Here is a 15,184-nt window from a genome sequence, read left to right on the forward strand (position 1 = left end):
GCGCCATCAAAAAGGCTGCCATAGCTCGCCAGGAGGTCGACTCCCTAAAAGATGAGCTGAGCAAGCTGAAAGAGAGGCTGAAGGAGGAGGAAGATCGAGCAGCAGAGAAGGATGAGCTCCTTCGTCAATCTACCGTGGCTCTACTTGGTAAGCTTTTTCATACATCTCTTGTAGATTATTACTTTTTATGGATCCGTTTCTTCATCAATGATTTCCTCCAATTGAATTTCTTGCAGAAGCCGCCAGCATCCCTGCTACTGCTTTGGACAAAGTTCCGAGCAACTCCCCGGCAAATGGTGTGTCGATGGTTCTTGCCACCCACCAGCTTACCCGGGAGCTTCTTGACAAGGGAAAGGGTGCTCTGGCGCGGATGCATTCGATGATATTCCCCAAGATCAAGCAGGAGAAGACTCTGGGGCAGCTGATTGATGCCTTTGCCGTCGACACCAAGGAAGTTATTGAGGTATTCAAGCGTACCTCGCGTACCTATGGTGCCCTCCTTGCCTTCCAACTTATGATGGGTTACGGCTTTAAGGCTGACATCGAAGAAATGACTAAGGAGCTGCCGAAAGAAAAAGATGGGCGATTTGTTGACTTGAGCGCCTTTACAGTGTCTGCCCGTACTTGTGCTCGCCAGCTCCTTGAACTAGTTTCGTCAGGAAAGACATCGGCTGGCCCCAGCCTGTCGACTCAAACTCAGGCTCCTTGACTGTTGTAACGATTTTATCCTTGGGCTTAGTACAAAACATTATTCTGTTGCGAGAACTTAAGTTTGTAATGAACACTGTGCTGGCAATGTTGCCAGCACACTTTTGTCATAATATCTTCATTTGTACTTCTCCTGATAGGATTTTCTTGTACTTCTCCCGATGGGAGTTACGTTGGACGCTTAATTTGTCCATATCCATCATCCTTTTAACGCTGTTGCCTGCAGGTTTTCCCGGTGCCCTCGTTTGTTGATGACTCTTCGGGTGTTCTTCCCGAAGGTGATCGAATCCAACGGATGAAGGATCGGATCACCCAGATGGAAAAGGACCTGCGCAGCACTTATGCCCTAGCTGCGATTGTCAACAAGAAGAGCGAGATTGCAGCCGACGTGGAGCGGTACGCTCTTACTGAGCTACACAAAGCTACCGAGAGCTTGAACTGTGAGTTCCTTGATCTCTGCGCCTTTTTGTCGATAGTGTCTTGTCTGATCCTTTGTTTATTTCCGTGCCAGTCATAGCTTTGAACCGCGCAGAAGAGAACAAACGGATTCACTAGCGTGTGAATGCATTAACTCAGCTGTCCTCAGCCGAAGAGATTTTCTGGCGGGAGCACTCGAAGGCTTCGGCTGTCGCGCAATTTCAGGATCGGGTTCAGCAGGTCCACCACTTTTTTGACAAGTGCTACAAGGCTATGAGGGTGGTTTGGAAGACAATGTTCCCTTTGAACGCAGTTCCCCCGACGCTCCTTGCTTTGATGTCTGAATTTGGTAATGCCAAGAAGATTCGAGACTTGGTACGTGCGCAGGTTTTTGCAGGGGCCAGGTTTACACTTGCCCTTGTACTTGCCCGTTATCCTTCGGCAAGTTTGCTGTCGATTGCCAACGCGACTGGAGACTTGGAGGCACTGTATCCGAGGGTATTGTTGCCTGCCAACATAATTGTCGACAAACTCGAGGAGGACTCAAGGGTACCTGAAGAAAGAGGAACTCCGCAAGGGTGATTTCAGGGATTTAATGTCCGTTTTGTAAATAGATAATTTGGCTACTTTATCCAAGTGTTTGGATTATGTAATGATGCCTTCTCATTCGGTAGATACATGCATATGTACTTTTACCATGTTATTGCCGTTGGCAAGTTTTGAGCGAATCTTAGTTGCTCGTTTAGATGTATGTATATTGGTTGGTTAGCAAATCTTTTGAGTGATCAGCTCGTGTTGCAGGTTTTGCTAAACCTGTTGTGTATGCGCAACTTTGCTTTCAACCGTTTTAGATTTCGACAGGCACTCCCGAATATTTCGGGTGTAGTGGTTCTGCCGATGAGCCCGTTGTTCCTTGATATTTCCATAAGTAAAATATCGAACGTGGGTTTTTGTTTATATGTATTTCCAAACTCTTGCTATTTACGGCGCTCGTAGAGGCATCTATAGCGGAGGGAAAGGTGAACGTCTTTTAGCACTCATAGAGGCTTTTTCGAAGCGCGATCTTCTGCCTTGTACTATGTTTGCATAGTGATGGGGCTTAGAAGTTTGTAGTTACTGCAATGCTTAACAAAGAATCGAAGCTTAAGTTCTTATTAATAAGATAAGCACGATGCTAGAGGGCGAAAAAGGGAAGGCCCTTTTTATAATAAAGGAAAAAAGAAAATGAAGGCTAGTAAACTGCTTAGGCAAGGAAGGGGTTCTTCTCCTCTTCTGGCTTCTTCACCGCGTTAGTGATTGTCTGCAGTCGTTGCCGGTTTCATCGTGGGTTTGAGCGGTGGTTGCCATCGTCTTGCTATCTCCTAAGCCTTCCGTGCCATCAACTCGCCGAACCCTTTGCTACCGAGGCTTCGCCGCCGAAGCTTCGCCGCCGAAGCTTTAAGGGCGAGAGCGGCTGGCTTCTTCTTGGTTTCCCCGCCATCTTTTTCTTCCTTGATCTCTCGTAAAGACAGCTTGGGCGGAGGGTCGACGGTTTCTTGCCGTGACCCGAACTTTGCAGCAATCCTCCGAAAGTCGCGATCACAATTGTCCGAGCGTGAAAAACTTCCATAGACTCGTGATGTTTGTCCCGTTGTTCCCGTGCATTTTCAGCTTGAGGTATGCATAATGCGGCACAGACCATGAACTTGGCATACGCCGGTCTCCCGAGTATAGCGTGATACCGTGACTCCCAGCTCACCACTTCAAACTCAATCTTTTCCTTCCTGAAATTGTCGGCCCCGCCGAAGATAACATTCGTGTAGACTTTGCCAAGAGAGTGGCCCGGTGCGGTTGGAAGGATCCCGTGGAAGAAGGTGTCTGTTTCTTCCAGCATGCTCATGGTGATCCCCATACTTCTAATTGTGTCGACAAATATCAGGTTTAGCCCGCTTCCACCATCCATGAAGACTTTGCTCATCTTGAACCCCCCAATTTGTGCTTCGACTACCAAGGCAGCGTGTCCTGGTTTTGGTATGGTCATCGGGTGATCTGCTCGATCGAACATAATGTTCCGAGAAGACCATTCGACGTACTCGGGATGTTTGCCATGATGCTTTCTCGCCAAGTTGATCTCTCGGGTGAGCTTCTTCATCTCCCTTTTCGAAACACCTGTCCTATGGATCATGCTCATCTCGCCCACGTGGTGGTGGGAACGCCTCGTTGGGTTGATGGGGTTGAGCCCGCTCGGACTTGATGCCGCGGTGGAGATGGGGGTGGTGGTGGTAGCCGTTGCTGGCTCGATTGCCGGATGAGTTTGTGCATGTCAAGGAACTGCCGACAGTCCCTGAGCAGGTGAATTGACTTCGTTTTGCCGTCCTTGGAATCGACATACGAATGCAAGTAACAAGGGGCGTTGATCTGCTCAGCGTAGGGTAATTCGGGAGTCCTCTGCTGTCGTGGTTTATAGTTACCACGGTTCCCAGAGTTGTTTCGGTTACCGTCGTGCCTATCGTCTCGATCGTCCTATCGATCGGAATATCCTCGCGGCTACCGCATTGTTATCATCGTAGTTGCGGTTCTTCCTTCTCTTGTGACGATCTCTTCGGCCACCCGAGTCGTGCTTCGGCTGGTCGTCGTCTTCGTCATCACCTGCGCTGCCGTGGCCTTCGTACGTTGTCCTCACCATCAGCCCAACTGTTGGCGATTTCCATTAATTTGGTTATGGTTTTTGGCTTTTTGCGCCCAAGTTCTTCTATGTAGCTTTCCCGCTGGACGCCGTCGCTGAAAGCGTCGATTGCTCTGTCGACAGGTACGTCTTCGGCAGCGTTCAGGAGCTTTGTGAACCTCCCAATGTATGAACGCATCGACTCCTTCTGCTTCTGCCGGCAATTCCGCAGCTCTTCGATCCCGACGGGCCTCTTGTATGTTGCTTGGAAGTTGGCAACGAAGGCATCTACTAGGTCGTCCCATGATTTAACAGAACCTTTCGGCAGCCCCTTAGCCGGGCCCGTGCTGAATCCTTTAAGTAAAGCCGTAAGCATTGCATTGCCGCTATCTCGGTTTCCTTTGTGCGAGGATCACGATCTGCGTGTAGTCGTCTATCCAGGATCTTGGTTCTTGCTGCCCATCGTACTTGGCAGCATTGGTAGGGGTAGGCTTAAACTTTTTGGGCGGCATCATTTCGCGGATCTTGTAACTTAGATAGTCGGCTCCCCTGAGCTCGCCGTCGTACTCCTGGTCTTCATCCGAAGAATCGCTGTCGTCGTCTTTCCTGGCGGCGCGTCGTCGCCTTGCTTTGTCGATCTTGCTCTGGGTGATTTCGTCCCGAGCATCTCTCGCATGATGTTTCGACCCGCTGCCTTGGACGGTGGTCTTTTCCTTTGGCGGGACTAGGTTGTTCCCCAATATTGCGAGACTCTCCAGGGCACCTCGATGAGCTTGAGCCATGGATCCTTCGGGCGCCGGTTGATGAGGTATGTGGCGAGGTTGGCCGTTGCTCCCGCAACGGTTTTCGGCCGTGGCATGCCGGCGGTATCCATAGTCATAAAGGATTTGGTCAGATTCGACGTTATTTCTCCGGCGTCATCTTCCGAAAGCCTCGGATAGTCTCGACCGGTGCTTGCCTGTTCCCTGAGTATTTCGGGAGGCACTCCCTTGCGAGCCCCTTCGCCGTTCGCTGGATCGATCCGCCGCAGATAGGCGTCTCTCGAGGGTGGCTTGCTCTTTCGACAGGTGCTCCCGGTTTTTCTCTAGTATGGAGCGATAAGCATTGAGGGTTCCAACCAAAGTTCTTGCGGGGAGCGGCGTGTTGTTGAGTACTGCTGCCCTTGCTGCTGCCCACTCCTCATCCGCGATGGTGTAATCGCTATCGCGGTTGCTGGCGCTGTTTTCAAAACTCGCCCTTCTACCGGAACGGGGGTATGGTCCTCGTCTCCTCTCGCGCCTTGTGTTTCCCGTGTTATTGGCGACATAAACCCGATGGTGTGCCGTTCTTCGGGTGGTTGCCTGGATGGTGCCGTCGATACTGTCCTCTCCCGATGAATACCGGGCGTTGCGGATGAACGGCGTGTCGCTTGATCCCAGCCCGTGCCCGGTGTCGCGGTTCGGCGCAGTAGTACGAAGTTAGTTTCGAAGATGAGGAATCATCCGACCCTACCGACATGGAAGACACCGAGCGGGGAGTCGAGGGCACGGGTGAGCACGTCGATCCCGTCAGACCAGCCGACAGATCGAGTGACGATGAAGCGCTTGAACTCGTCGATCCGGAAGTGGGGGATTCCAGCAATCGAAGGATTCCCTCTGCGTTGACGTTGTAGTGGACGCTGCCGAAGGTCATCTCCATGTTCCCTTGTAGATCTGAAAAGTTCGAGCGGGAGGAATCACTGTGCGGAGTGAACTCGTAGGAGCCGAATCGAATCGGGCTTCCCAGGATTGGTGACGATGGTGTCGACAAAGTTGCTGATGAAGTTGCCGGTGAAGCCGCCGGTGTCATGATCGGATCTGCCGATGCCCTGCCTTGTGCCGACAGGGTTCCCACAGACGGCGCCAATTGTCGAGGGTGCTCCTCGGCAATGCCCTCCGATAGGGGCTTAGGGTTGATGGAATCCTGTAAGCTGACACGAGACATCGGTTCACGTACAAGCGGGGAGAGCGATTTACCCGAGTCCGAGGCCCTCGATGAGGTAAAACCCTTACGTCCCGCCTCGTCTGTTCTTGATTATGATGAAAACAGGTTACAATGGGGTGCCGAATAGTTCGGCTGTGATCTCGCCGAGATAGCTAATTGCTAGGGTAACCTAGTTCTAAGCTTCTGTTGGCTAAGATTGCTAAGATTGATTGTGTCCCTCGATAGCCCCTCTCCTGGCCTTTATATAGGTGGCCAGGTCCCGAGAGGTCTAATCGAGTATGAGTAGGTTTACAGTAGATCTATCTCCAATCTTTCCTTGTTCGGCTTCTTCCGTGTCTTGTACTCCAAGTAATCTTCCGCCGCACCGCCCTAGTGGCCCATCTTGCCATCGGGTACCTTCATGGGCCTCCAGTTGGACCGTGTAGGGTAGAGCAACATTGGTTACCCGAAGGGTAATGCCCACATCACTAGGATCATAAGGCGTTGGAGAAGATTTGCAGTCGCTATACCCGAAGCGACTCAGGAACTTTTCCACATAGTTGGACTGAAGCAATGTAATCCCACCATCGTCATCCTTCAGCAGCTTGATGTTTAAGATCACATCAGCTACTCCCAGGTCCTTCATCTCAAAGCAGCGAGACAGGAACTCCTTGACCTCCTTAATCACAGTAAGGCTGGTCCCAAATATCAATATGTCATCGACATAGAGACAAAGAATAACTCCCTCGCCCCCACCATGGCGATAGTATACACACTTGTCAGCTTCGTTTACAACAAAGCCTTCGGCGGTTAAAGTTCTTTCAAACTTCTCATGCCATTGCTTAGGCGCTTTCTTAAGCCCATACAAAGACTTCAACAACTTACACACCTTTCCTTCTTGACCATCTACTACAAATCCATCGGGCTGCTCCATATAAATTTCCTCTTCAAGCTCTCCATTTAGGAAAGCTGTCTTAACATCCATTTGATGAACGAGAAGACCATGGGAGGCAGCCAAGGAAAGTAGTACTCGAATAGTGGTCAGTCGAGCTACAGGTGAGTATGTATCAAAGAAGTCTTCGCCTTCTTCTCGAGTATAACCCTTGGCCACAAGTCGTGCCTTGTACTTTTCAATAGTACCATCGGGCCTAAGCTTTTTCTTGAACACCCACTTGCATCCTACAGGTTTGCACCCATAAGGACGATCAGTAACCTCCCAAGTTCCATTAGCTAAGATGGAATCCATCTCGCTACGGATAGCTTCCTTCCAGTAGTCAGCATCCTGAGATGCATAGGTTTCTGAAATAGAAGTGGGAGTATCATCCACGACGTACACAATGAAATCATGACCAAAGGACTTTGCAGTCCTCTGTCTCTTGCTCCTTTTGGGAGCTTTATTGTCATCCTCCACAGGATTTTCAAAGTGTTCTATGGCCATGGTAGGTTCAGGAAATAATTCCTGAGTAGATGAATTGGGCATCTCCTGAATTGATGAGCTAGAGGTTTCTTTCATAGGAAAGATGTCCTCAAAGAAAGTCGCATCATTCGACTCCATAATTGTACCAACATGCATGTCGGATACCTCAGATTTTACTATCAAAAATCTGTAGCCAATGCTATGAAATGCATATCCCAGAAAAACACAATCCACGGTTTTTGGTCCAAGCTTGCGCTTCTTGGGTATCAGCACATTTACTTTTACAACCCCAAGTTTGTAGGTAAGAGAGTTTCAACCTTTTCCTTTTCCATTCCTCAAAAGGAGTAATGGTTTTGTTCTTTGTGGGGACACGGTTTAGGACATGACATGCAGTCAATATCGCCTCCCCCCACCATGCCTTGGATAGACCCGATGTATCTAACATGGCGTTAACCAAATCAGTTAGAGTACGGTTGTTTCTTTCGGCCACCCCATTTGACCGAGGTGAGTAGGGAGGCGTCCTCTCATGGATAATACCATGTTCCGCACAAAAAGAATCAAACTCGTTGGAAAAATACTCTCCACCACGATCGGACCTTAGCCGTTTGATCTTTCGATCAAGTTGGTTTTCTCGCTTCAGCTTTAAAGATTTTGAAGTAATTAAGAGCTTCATCTTTAGATTTCAGGAGGTACACATAACAATATCGAGTAGAGTCATCAATTAAAGTCATGAAGTATCTTTTCCCTCCTTTTGTCAATTCACCATTCATTTCACAAAGATCCGAATGTATATGTTCCAGCGGTGCCAAGTCTCTTGCCTCCGCAGTCTTGGGAGACTTACGTGGTTGCTTAGCTTGCACACATACTTGGCACTTGGATTTCTTGACAATAGCAAATTTCGGAATTATGTTCATATTCGCTAGCCGCGTCATGCACCCAAAATTAATATGACAAAGTCGTGAATGCCAAATATCGGACTCACTATCATTGCAGACATGATTAATAATTTGAGTACATAAGTGTGACAAAGATAAGCGGAACAAGCCTCCGCACACATAGCCCTTTCCAACAAATTGTCCACACTTGGAAATTACAACTTTATTGGACTCAAACACCAACTTAAAACCATCTCGACATAAAAGCGATCCGCTAACGAGATTCTTATTAATGGAGGGAACGTGCTGCACATTCTTCAACTGGATGGTCTTTCCCGAAGTAAACTTCAGATCCACCGTACCAACACCACGAACAGAAGCACGTGAGCCGTTTCCCATCATCACGGAGGAAGTCCTTGCGACCTAATAAGAAGAAAACATAGAGACATCAGAACATACATGTGTATTGGCTCCGGTGTCTATCCACCAATCAGGAGAGTTACATACTGAAAGGACAGTAGGAGAAATACCGTACCCAACGTCCTTCATCTCAGTATCAACGCCAATAACAACATTTGCGGATTTGCCGCTGTTCCCACGCCGATCGTGGCGTTCTAGGCAATCAGGAGCCCAATGTCCAGGAGCGCCACAAACATGGCAGTTTCCTTTCTTCTTATAAGGAGTCTTCCTCTTGAAGTTGGTTGAGTTGGAGGCTTTGTTCTTCTCGTCAAACTTGCCTTTTCCATTGTTCTTATTCTTAGACTTGTGAGATTGGAAGTTCTTCTTATGTACCACATTGGCACTGGAACCTCCCTCAAAACTGCGAGCGCGTGTGTCTTTTGCTCTCGCCTTCTCTTCCACATGAAGCGAGCCAATGAGATCCAAAACGGAAAACTCTTGTCTCTTATGTTTCAGAGAAGTAGCAAAGTTCCTCCACGAAGGAGGAAGCTTGGCAATAATGCCACCGGCCACAAATTTGTCCGGTAAGGAACACTTAAACTGCTCGAGTTCTTTGGCAAGAGATCGAATCTCATGAGCCTCGCTCAACCACGGAGCGCTCATCGGTCATCCTGTAGTCATAGTATTGCTCCATGACATACAGTTCAGTGCCAGCGTCCGAGACCCCAAATTTGTCCTCGAGCGCATCCCACGCATCTTTACCATGGTCGAAAGCCATGTACGGATCAACAATGTTGTCCCCAAGAATGCTGAACAAGGCCGCCTTAAACATGGCATCGACCTTCTCAAACTTTTCCTGCTCCTCTGCAGAAAGAGGCCCCTCGGAGTCTAGCATCTGTGGCGCTAAAACAGCCTAGGTTTGTAAACCATAGAACCGCCTTTGTGCGCCACCTCTTGTAATGCATACCATCAAAGAGGGGAGGTCGAGTAGCGGCAGCAATGCTGCTTGAATTGATTTGCCTATAATCAGGTTTTTGGATTGTTGAATATATAAGCAAATATCCATATGAAATAATCCGTACAAGTAATTGATAAATCATGACTATGAAAGCAACAAATAAACTAATCATGTAGACTAGTAAGATAGACGAACAGATCACATCTAAACAAGACAAACCGATCGCATCTACCACAGAAACTAGAAGAAGATACTCTAAGAGAAACGACAAGATCACATACTTCGCAGAAGCGTCGTTGTCGCCCATGTTGAGGTTGTCGAAGAAGTCGCTGAGGTCCGGGAAGAAGTTGTCGGTGTGGAGAAACTCGTCGTCCGAAGACGACGTCGTGCTGCCAGTAGTCGCGCCGGAGCGCTCCCCAAAAACCTGATTGCCCCTCACCCGTACAAGTTCACGAGAGGCAGGGTTCCGGAGGCCTACTGTCCCGGCAGTCGGTGCACGCCGACGGACGGGATGAGGAATTAATGACTCAAAATTGATTACACAATTGATTGCCCCTCACCCGTACAAGTTCACGAGAGGCAGGGTTCCGGAGGCCTACTGTCCCGGCAGTCGGTGCACGCCGACGGACGGGATGAGGAATTAATGACTCAAAATTGATTACACAATTAATTTTCCAAACAGCAAAAAGATAAGCTCGGCTCGGCGAGATTCCCGCAACCCGCGGCGTGGCGAGGCGGGCGGAGGAGGAGGAGTGCACGAGGGCTCTCTCTCTTCTCACTCACTTACTAGGACTAGAACAGCCCACCTTATATACCACTCCAACTCTCTCCCAACTAGCAATGTGGGACTAAACTTTAGCCCCCACTAGTGCTGCCACTGAATATTGGAATGGGCCATGTGAATTTCAGAATTTGATAATGGGCCATGGGCCAAACGCCAAATGCCCACAAATTCCAGCACCCTCCCCCAACTGCTCTCAATCACGGCGGCGCTTTCGCTGTACAACACGTGCTCTTGATCCCACTGCTACACGGACCAACGAGATGGTCACTCCCGTTATACCTGCCCAAGGCGCTCGATCTGAACTTGTCCATCATCATGGATATATTCAGATACTAGAGTTTGTGTTACAGTTCTTGCAATCCTATTCCTTGGGTGTTCTGATTGTATCCTCCATCACATACGAAAATTGATTTGTGCTTCTTGGATTGTAGCGTGCAGGTTCAGGGATCTAGGGAAGCACGGGTACCGGATGACGATAGTGGGGCTGAGCACGCGTTGTTCGAGTGTGGCTCGTGATACGGCGGATGCTACAAGTTCATGTGTGTAGAGGACCTAAGTATTGTCTCCCCGACATCTCCATCATCGTGACGACCCTAACTAGGCTTCCCCGCCGATGCTGGCGACGTCTGCAATCTGCTCAACCACCATGTCCTCCTCCCCGTTCTGGACTTTGAGAAGATTGCGATCTGCAAGGCCAACCTCATGCGGTCATGCTCATGCAGCCCATCCAGTACCGCTGGTATGGTCCATTATTAACTTCCATTCTTTGCTGCTACCTCAATCTACTTTGTACTGGATGTTAGACTGACCTAGGCCTAAAGTTTTCCGAAATTCTGAAATCGCTTTGTGTGCAGCTGTATATGTGAGCTACAGTTGCATTTTTGTGTGCATGTGGGATCCCTAAAAAGGCTGAAATACAGTGTTCGATGGTAAGAAGAGTTTAAAGGAGAGAATGTAGAGTCGTGGATCCTTTTCCAATGTGGTGAGCTTCTGTTAGTGTTCGAAATAGAATTGGGAAAGCTATATCTACTTGGTCCTTTTATTCTTTCTTATTTGTTTGAGCCTAAGATTTCCTTTAGTTACGGCTGGGCGCGCTGGGCGCAACAGCACAAGGTCACCCATTCACTCCCTCCTCCCCTTCGGGTCTTCCTGTGGTGCAGTCCTGCTTCTCAGCGGGGGCGAAAGGCCAGAAGGGTGCGAAGTGGTCGTCTTAAATGGAAGAGTGAAGGAGGACCCGACGGCGATCTCCTGCGAGCCTCCTATCGAGGTGAAAACATGCGGTCATTCTTCCATCTGAAAAACAAATCCTAGCTCTTTCCATATCGCAGAACCTGCAGATTAGTTGCTCATTTTATTTTTTACTCCTTACCTTTTCCCCAATTTGTTCCAGTTAATTTGAACAACGTCCCAGTTCATGTCTCTGATGGGTTTCTCTGTTTGTGAATGTCCCCTTCCCATGCTATGTGTACGCAATTCATAGGAACATAATGAAATTGATAGCACATCCTGCTATAAGCATATCATGTCATTTGCCGTGCCATGCACATGACTGAAATTGATAGCTAAGTATCAGGTCCTGCTGTGAGCATTATGTGTCACAGGTTCGCAGATGGGCACTGAAATTTGTTACAATGATTGTTTCCTGCAGGTAGAGCAGTTGGAGCGACTCACATCTGAAAAAAAATGATGATGACCAGTTATTTGCTCGTGCGGCATTTGATAGGTAAGACTGTTGCAAATATGCATACTGATTTTCTTCATGCGTTGTGATAAGGAATTTGATATATATCTTGTGGGACTAGGTCAAACTATGGTCTTGGGAACCCAGAACAACAAACAATATCCAAATATGTGGACACTTGCTGTTGCAGATCTGTTCTAAGTTAAGAAATCCAGAAACATTGGAACGGAAAATTGTAATGTTAAATGTTCGAGACGCTATCCATTTTCTTGGGTTTAATGGTGCTCAATTGCTCATTTTCTGCATTCGTTCGCAGCATCATGTTAGTGTTAATTTTCTTGCAACTATGATATCTTGAAAGCACGATGCTTTAATAATGATGACAATTCTCCTAAGTCTGTTGATGCTGTAACGACTTCACAATCATCATCTTCATTCCCACGATAATTTTTCAATAGAGGTCTTGTGTCTTATTTTATACCATGTCATGCTCTTATATGGATTCTTTTTCGGCAAGCCAAGGTGACTCTGCCAATTTGTGCAAAGCCAGGCTTTAGGAATGCTGAGAAATGCAGTGAGAATGTTGTACACTTCTGCGGAGTTTATCTGAGCTTCATGTTGGTCACAAGAAGGAGGCTGGATCTAACAAATTTGACATGGTAAGGAGCATTTACCTATTGCCGTACATCCGAATACATCTGGAGAGGCTGTTGCCCGGCACATGACATCGGAGGTGGGGTGGCAAGGATGTGGTCGCCGCTGGGTACGTAATCCCAACATCCCCGCTTCTCCTCTTCCGACCTCGACATCACAACCGACCTCAAGGCTCGAGTAGCACCAGCAAAACAGCATTCACTGGCTCATTTGATGCTACCACCTCGCCGTTAACGTCCTGCTCAGTCAGTACCCACTCCTCCAATTTTGGCATGAATAGTGGCATATTGCAATTGGGTCTTTACACTTTTAGTTTCAGAACCACATTATTTAAAGGTGCACTTGTTGTTATCAAATACAGTGTTCACAAGAAGATGCACTTCAGGTTCATTTTTTTTACGTATTCTCTTACTAAATTGATAATTCTATACCGAACAAACTCAATTTTAAGTCCCATCCACCGAGGATAAGTCCTTAAGTTTCCATTACTTATTTTTAACAGTAGGCTAAATGTGTCAGTCGGGCATTACCAAGTACTGTATCAAACCTTATATGTAAGAGAAGCCACAGCCCACGGGTTTAGTGAAGTTCCTTCCTATCCGTCAAAAATAAAATATGTGAACGGCAAATTAATTGTTGGCAAACTCAATGGACGAGACAGAAGAATGGCATGTGTATGGTACACATGTTACATGTGCCATGCTCAAGTTAAATCTGCACCAAGTTTTTGGTTCTGGTATTGTGCTTAGAGCATGTCTAACAGGCCCCGTATAACCCGCCCACCCCGTAAAATTCCGGCGGGATACGGGGCAGGCGCGATTTGGGCCGTCTAGCAGGCCCCGTATTCGGGCCGGCCCGTTTCGGCGGAATACGGGGCACAGGAAATCGGCCCCGTCGCCCCCTACTTATACTGGGCGCAGGTGCGAGTGAGGGGTTAACCCCTCACTCGCAACCCTAGCTTCGCCGTGCGCCGCCGCCTCATCCATCCTTCTCCGGAGAGAAATTACTCGCTCCCCCGCGCCGCATTCCACCCCATCTCCGGCATGGACTCCCGCCGCCGCAGTAATGCCTCGCCGGCGAGCGGATCGAAGCGATACCGCTCGCCGGACACCGTGGAGGAGGCGTGGCGGCTCAAGTGCAAGAGATTCGCCGCTGGGAGCCGCCGTGCGGCGTGCCGGTACGCCGGCGCGCAGTACGTGCCGGATTCTCTCTGGGAGTACGCCGCAGGTGGGCGGTGGTACCGGCAAGACCCGCCGCTCAAGCCGATGAGCGGCGAAGCCTTCGAGAAGTGGCTCGCCGAGTGGCAGCGCGACCGCGCGTCCAAGGCGGCATGGGCGGCGACCATCGGCAGCACCAGCGGCGGAGGAAGCGGAGGCGGCGAGGAGGAAGAGGAGGCGGCAGAGGAGGAGGCGGCCTTCCGGCGTGCGGTGGCCGAATCCGAGGCGGATGCCGCCGAGAAAGCTCGGGCGGAGGCAGAAGAGGAGACGGCGGCCATCGCCGCCGTCCGGGAGTTCGTGGCGCGGGAGGCGCGGGAGGCGCGAGAGGCGCAGGAGGAGGCGGCCTCCATCGCCTTCATCCCCTACGTCATCCTTGACGAGTAGATGTAGGATAGATGTAGTATGATCCGTAGTATGATCGGAATGTATGTATGATCCGTAGTATGATCAATGAAGATGAACTTCCCGGGGTTTTTATTTTTGAAAATACGGGGTCTGCTAGACGAAATGGCTCTTCCGTTAGCAGTTTTTCGATACGGGGCGAAATGCGAGCGTTATACGGGGCATCGAAATACGGGGCCTGTTAGACATGCTCTTATTGAGACATGATGTCCTCAATATTGGCTGGTTCTTCTACACGATTTCAAAGTGAACATTCTACTCTTTCTATTGTTCATTGCAACGTCATCAGTTTTAATGTTGCTAAATATGTAGTCACAGATTAGTAATGATACTGTGTGTAATTTAAAGTTACACCTAAGAGGCAAAAAATAATTTCCCTAGATTGTTTTTTTTGCGTGTATTGTTAATATCGCCTTGTGATTGTAAATTTATAGGAAAGAAGGAGGCAAATTTATGCGAGTTTGTGTGAATATTTGTTAGCTAAGTAGTTCATCAAGCTTTCAGCCCGTTATCGTGGACGATCTCCTTTGTGCTCTATTTTGTCGTCGATGGAGACCAAACCGATGTTGGAGGTATGCACGCATTAATTGTGATTGAGATCTTGGGTTTTGCTTCTACTCTCAATTATACTTTTTCTGCGAAGCCATGAACTCTTCTTTTGCTTAACCTTCTACTTGTTTTCTCTCAGTTCTCAAATGCAGATTTGTGTTTGCTTGGTAGTTGGATTGCTCTTGTGGTAGGTTCATAATTACTTGCCTCGATGCCTACTGCATGCCCATCAAGGTATGGTAATACTTGCTTTAACAAGCACTCTGTTCTCGCCTAAAAGCACATGTGTAATCCAGGTTTAATTGCCATGAATGAATCTCTGGAAAAAGTAGATGTACAATTTTACTTGGTGCATCTGATTTTTAAAGCAATGCTCATATGATGGCAATCATAAGTGATGACACCTTCAAATTAGTCTGCTAGGATTTATTAGAATCCTTGTGGTTTCTTCAGACAGGAGATTCATGTGTTTTTTTTTTCATGAGAAATATTGAACCATGTATTTTTTAAATGTAGCAGAAATAAAAATATTTAAGTC

The 15,184-nt window shown here is 48.3% G+C and overlaps 1 long non-coding RNA gene across 1 annotated transcript; it reads left to right on the plus strand.

Moving 5' to 3' along the window:
• Window positions 1-10,757: 10,757 nt before the first annotated feature.
• LOC124684514 lies at window positions 10,758-11,385 on the plus strand. The gene is made up of 3 exons (XR_006997048.1): window positions 10,758-10,882; window positions 10,998-11,125; window positions 11,304-11,385. It is a non-coding gene; the product is annotated as an uncharacterized LOC124684514 (long non-coding RNA).
• Window positions 11,386-15,184: the final 3,799 nt, after the last annotated feature.

The sequence above is a fragment of the Lolium rigidum genome, chromosome 1 (assembly GCF_022539505.1).
Source record: "Lolium rigidum isolate FL_2022 chromosome 1, APGP_CSIRO_Lrig_0.1, whole genome shotgun sequence".
Lineage (NCBI taxonomy): Eukaryota > Viridiplantae > Streptophyta > Magnoliopsida > Poales > Poaceae > Lolium > Lolium rigidum.